General features: G+C 42.4%; 1 pseudogene; it reads right to left on the bottom strand.

The window, feature by feature from the left end:
• Nucleotides 1-684: 684 nt before the first annotated feature.
• On the bottom strand, nucleotides 685-3,849 carry LOC143646021 (eIF5-mimic protein 2 pseudogene; annotated as a pseudogene).
• Between the last annotated feature and the right edge of the window lie 2,503 nt (nucleotides 3,850-6,352).

The following is a 6,352-nucleotide window of genomic DNA, read 5'->3' as shown; positions in this document are numbered from 1 at the left end:
TATGTGTTAGTTAGATTCAGTTGCCAACTTGGCCAGGTGAGCATACCTAGTCTTGTTGCTGCGGACATAAGCCAATGGTACCTGAACCTCATCTGTTGCTAATTACATCAGCAGTCGGCTAGGAGGTGTGTCTGCTGCAATGAGTGACGTTTGACTTAATTGGCTGGTGCTTAAATGAGAGAATGCAATGTAGCACAGCCTAAGCAGCTCGGCATTCCTCATCTGTGCACTTGCAGCTCAGCCCAGGCCTTTGGAGATGCAGAAAGAAGTCACCCCGGGGAAAGCTGTTGGAACCCAGGGGCCTGGAGAGAAGACCAGCAGAGACCATCCTGTGCCTTCCACGTAAGAAAGAACCTCAGTGGAAAGTTAGCTGCCTTTCCTCTGACGAACTAACAAAATAAATCCCCTTTTATTAAAAGCCAATCCATCTCTGGTGTGTTGCATTCCGGCAGCTAGCAAACTAGAACACTGTGGAAGGCCTTAAATTACATGATTACAATAGAAAAAACAGGAGGTAAAAAATAACTGAAAAGAGAATGCTACATTTGATTCAAATTTATAGCTCTTGTAGCTACTTAAAACATGGTTTTAAAAGCTATACCTAAAAAAAGTTAAATTTTTTTATTAACATAAACATTTAACATTTTCAGTTAAAATAACAGTCAAAATAAAATTTGCCACGGAAACCCTACATCATGCTTAATATAGGGAGGTAGGAAGCTATAAAAACCAGGACACATGAGATGTATTTTATCTACAACTCCTGCTTGCTTTACTAAGGGCATAGTTTCAAAATTCAGTCAGTTTTTTCAGCTTCAGAGTCAGATCCTTCCCAGCATTTTTGAGCCACTGCAATTTTTTTCATTTGCTCAAGGAAGACACTTTCCCCCTTTGCAACATGTGCATTTTTATACCTCTTCAGAACAGGCTCTTCACTCAGGACTGCAGCGTTACTAATGGGCACCACTATTTTCTGGAAGGCTTTTGTGAAATAAATGTTGCCATGGCAGGACTCCTGAATCTTCAGTTACAGAGTCAGCTCTGCCTCACCCTGAATCTGCTGCAAGTGCTTCGTGGCTTGTCTTGCTGTAAGTTCTCTTTCTTGTTCCATTCCACAGTGCTCATTACACTAGACCAGACTATTCCAGTGACAGCGAGGTTTGGGATGTATTTTTCCCATCTCCTCCTTGACATATAAAATGACATCCTTAAATGGATCACCACATGACATCTGTTCTTGAAGTTCTTTCTGGAGCTCTTTACAAGCCCCTGTGGGTTGCTGATGCCGAACATAACTCTGTAAGCTCTTTCAAGCCTGTCTCACTAAAATACAGTGTGAAATGTTTGATGCTTTGCTTATTGGCAGGAAAAAGTTCCATCAGCCAGTTATCCATGCTGACTTTCTGAAGACTTGCAGCAATTGTATTAATATCTTTTTCATTTATCCATGATTTAAAGAGCTTTATAGTAAAAGCTGCTGAAGCCCCTTCTTTATCCAAATTCTCATTATAAAGTCTATTAAGAATGGATGCATTTTGTCCTCTTAGCCAGAAGAACACTAGTCAACATAGCCAACTTGTTTCTTTTCAACTCTGAAAAACCCTTTAAGAACAGCAGCAGCTTTTTAACTCCATCTTCAAAACCTTTTCCGAGTATTTGTAGCACCTGATTCACTTGTTAAAAACCCGAGCAAATGCTTGCGTGGTCTCTAGGTCTCTTTGTGCTGTGAACATGCAGACATCTGTCTGCATCATGCCATCTGCCAGTTGCCACCTGGGTCTGTATTCCATCAGCCCCCAGAACGGCAAAGAGTGTTCCTGCATATTGCAAATTATCCGGTTTTGTCCGAAGCATCAAGACACTTTGCTACTGCTTCCAAATCAGTCCCATTTTCAGGTAAGCCTTGAATAATATGGTCCTGAAACTGAGTAGGGTCAAATCTCTCTTTTTCATCTCTTTTCCTAGTTTTGAAACGTTAGCTTGATAGCATTGGCTTTTGCTGCATTTGATTATTTATAAACGACACCCAAATATAAGGTGAAGAGGCAAGAGCCAGAAATTCCTGATGTGGCAGGAACTTCAGCAGTGTCTCTTCTGCGGCCAGAACTCTTACCCATTTTTAACAGAATTGTAACCGCAAATAACTTTGTGTCTTTTTTCATGTCACTACATTTTTGTCATAAACATTTTTTTCAATTTTTAGCTTCGAAATAATTTCAAACTTACAGGACAGTTGGAGAAATAATACAAAACGCATACAGAGAACTCCAATGTACCCCTGCCCAGGTACCCAGATCCTCCAATTTTAATATTTTACTAGTTTGCCATGTCAGTCTCTCTCTCTCTCTCTCCCTCCCATCCTCCCATCACCCATCGGTCTGTCTCTCATCTATTATCACCTATCATCTAGCTATCCTCACTTATTTAACATCTATATATCATCTTAGCTATTTTCTGAACATTTGAGAATAAGTTGTATAGCTCATGCTCCTTGAACACATAATACTTCCTTATGAACATCTTCTTTGTGTGATGGGTCCGTGCCCCAGGAAGCTCACCTGGGTCTCCCACATGGAAGGCAAGTATTTTACCACTGAACCACCCATACCCTGTAAAACATCATTTTAATAATACATCCTGGGGAGGTGCATCTAGAGAGGCACCACGGTTTATGTAACTGCTTCCCTAAAGTCGTGGGTTTAGATGGTTTACAGTTCTTTTCCTATTATAAAATCACACTGAAATGAGTATCTTCATTGCTAAAATATTATATTCATTTCCTATCTTTTCCTTAGGATAAAATTCCTGAAGTGGACTTGCTGGATAGGTCAAAAGCAAAGTTCTTAATACATATTGCCACATTTCTCTTAAGGCAGACTTATTTTGGCCCTTAACAGCAGGCAAATGATATTTTAAACATCGAAGGTTTAACCAACCCCTAGTTCTCAGGTAGGTCGAAAGGGGGCCACACACACTCATCTTCTCATCCGGGCTGACTTTACCAGCACGGACAGCTCTGGATCTACCAGAAGGTTCCCCCACCTCCACAAGGCATCATACGTGTGTTTGGGACCTGTGGTTTCTCCAGGATAGTGGCTGTCAGCCAAACCCTCAGACTGAGGTGTCCCCTGTTCAGCACAGCAGCATCCTTCCCAACAGAGTCTCCAGTACAGAAACCCAGCCTGAGCCCCAGACGGCTGAGTCCATCGTTATGTGAACATTTCCTGAAGCAATCACGTAAATTACCTGACATTCTCCATCTACCTCCAGGACACACCCACAGCTGCTCTGAATACATCCCAGGTGTCACCACTTCCATAGACCGAGTCCACATAATTAAGATTGTCTGTTGCATTTTTGAAGGGATCACTTGATAGGCAATTCCACAGAAGCCCTGCATTTGTTCTCTAAGGGGCCCATCCCCATGGTGCCCCCACCCCCATTCCAACATCCTGCAGAGATTCTTTCACCGGGCTTCTCCCAGCAAGGTGAAGTCACCAGTATTCTGCAACACTCTATGCTGGAGTACTAGATTTCCAGGGAAAATGAGCCCTAAGGCACCAAGGGATTGAGGCTTCTTGCCTATCCTGTGTGCCTTTCCCCAGCGGTGGTGGCAGCATGCTGGTGAAACTACTATGACATCAGAACTCAGCAGACCTGGGCTTGCTCTGCCCTCACCAGCTCTGTGACTGCGGGCATGCTGCTGAATTGCTCTGAACTTCAGATTCCTCATCTGAAAACTTGGGATTGTACGATCCTCCCTTTGTGAACTAGCTTCTAGAAAGGGTCTGATGTGAAGCCAATGCTCAAGAAATGTTTGCTGAATGAACACCTGAGTGAATTAGTGATTTCATAAGTTAATGCTGCTAGGAGTTCTAAACATTAGAGAGGGCAGCTGTTGGTGATTGACTCATGTCCTGCACAAAAGACACTTTCAAGTCCTAACTCCCAGTCCTATGTAAATCCATCTGTAAATTGGATATTTGAGTATGTTATTAAAGTGAAGCCAAATGGAAGGAAGTTGGGCCTTAATCCAATATGACAAAGGAAATTGGACATGGAAGGAGAGGCCAGAGAAAGAGAAAGAGAAAGAGAGCTCCATGTGTTGGAGGCAGAAATTCATTCTACAACCCAAGAGACCCCAAGGAGTGCTGACAAGGTCTACAGACTTTGGGTCAAAACATGGCCTGTGGATACCTTGATGTTGGACTCCTAGCCTCCAAAGTGTGAGCCAATTAATTGCCATTGTTTAAGCCAAATGGTGCATGGTATTTGTCATAGCTGACCTGGTAAACTAAGACAGCAGCGCAAATTGGTTCTTGACCTTAGGGGGTTGGTTCCTGGTGATGACATCTGCCATGTGGCCCTTCCTGCCTCTTGATGTCCATGACCACTTTGCACGTCATGAAGGTGACCAGGGTCAGAAGAATGACATAAAACATTTGTTTTGGAAGTAATATTTGGAAAAATGTGAAGTGGGAAGAAAGGGGAAAACTAGGGAAGCTGGCAGCAATGGCCAAGTCATGACGGTGTGGCCTGATTGCCACAGAGATTGTGGTTTTGTTTCCCAGCTGGTTACTGCAGATTGTAGATCAGAGTTCTGTTTTAGTACATGGTCTGGCCATTGTCCATTTGTCCCCACTTTTGGTCATTTTCTCACTTGTGAGAAATTGACTAATCCAGGGAAAGCTAGAGACCACAATCATTATTTCTCAGGATATTTCTGTCATATATTTTATTTATCCCAAAGCAATAATCATCCAATATATTGTAGCTGTTATTTTGTTGAACAAACCATTACCTGTTAGATCCATTGTGCTGGTTTGAAAATGTTATGTATCCCAGAAAAGACATGTTTTAATCCTGATTCAATCTTGTGGCGGCAGCCATTTCTTTTAATCCTTATTCAGTACGGTAGGGCAAAAACATTTGATTGGGTTGTCTCCACTGAGATGTGACACATCCAATGGTAGGTGTAGCAGTTTGATTAGATGGAGATGTGACTCCACCCATTCCAGGTGGGTTTTGATTAGTTTACTGGAATCCTTTCAAAGAGGAAACATTCTGGAGAGAGTCAGAAGCAATGGAGCTGACAAAAACTTCAGAGCAGAGCTGACACAGATGCTGACACTTGGAGAACAGAGACACAGATGTTTGGAGTTGCTTGGAGCCCAGCAGATGTCGCCATGAGGTGTTAAGCAAGCCAGAACCTGGAGAAGTTCTGAGAAGTCAAGAGATGAAAGCCAGCCCTGGAGAAGCAAAGTGAGGAACCCCCACAGGGAACAGAGGCTGAAGGCAATGGAGCCCAGAGCAACGGACCAGCAGATGCCAGCCACGTGACTACCCAGCTGACAGAGGGGTTCATGACCCATTGGCCTTCCTTGAATTAAGGTATCTTTTACTGGATGCCTTAGTTTGAACAATTTTATAGGCTTAGAATGGTCAACTTGTAACTTATTAAATTTCCCTTTTAAAAAGCTGTTCCAGTTCTGTTACATCACATTCTGGCAGCTTGCAAACTAACACATCCATTAAGAATAAGAAAAATAAAATATTTTATTTTACCTTCACTTATTTCTTCTTGAATGCTCTTCCTTTATGTAGATCTGAAGTTCTGACCCTGAGGTCTTGAACAAATTGATATCCTTATCCTTTAGAGCAGGTATAAGAAGACATTTGGATATAAGGCTTTCAAATGTAGGTTTGAGTCCTGACTGTGCTTCTGGATTTGATGGATACTGAGGAAGTTGGGCTAATGGTTTGGAAGGATCTATCTGAACTTCACAGGTTCTGCCCCAATTATTTTTCCTATGTCATGGAATTTTTAGCCCACTGAATGTCAGGTACAATATCCAGTTCCTTATCTGGGGTCTGCATTAAATATAATGGAGAAAGCAAAGGTATATCCAGAGTAGACAACTTGATTTTGAATAGAGGAGTCCTCCACTGTGTCAAGATATAGCGCTTCTGGTGTGCATTGAATATTACAGTTCCATTGCAAAGGAAGTCTATCCCTATTAAATCTGCAGGGGTTGTATCGCAGGGCAGGAAGGACTGCTTCTTCATTCAAGGGCCCAAAGTTTATAGCTAAGGGATGGAACTAGGAAATTATATTTCAAACACCTGCCACCTGTCTGCTGCGTTTCCCCAGAGGAAGAAAAGAGGTTGAGCAAAGGTGTCGGTGTTTAATGTAGAAAGAGGAGAACCCGTACCTGCCAGGAATTGCTGAGTCTGACTATCTCCATTTACAGTTCATTCACCTGAGTGTTCAAGGTTCAGGCAGGATACTGGGGGCTTTTTCCTTCCTCAGATGCCCTTATTAATCTGAATTGAGGGATTTTTCTTTATACAA

The sequence above is a fragment of the Tamandua tetradactyla genome, chromosome 9 (assembly GCF_023851605.1).
Source record: "Tamandua tetradactyla isolate mTamTet1 chromosome 9, mTamTet1.pri, whole genome shotgun sequence".
NCBI classification, from domain to species: domain Eukaryota; kingdom Metazoa; phylum Chordata; class Mammalia; order Pilosa; family Myrmecophagidae; genus Tamandua; species Tamandua tetradactyla.
The sequence above is the reverse complement of the archived record's forward strand: the minus strand, read 5'-3'. Positions and strand labels throughout refer to the sequence as shown.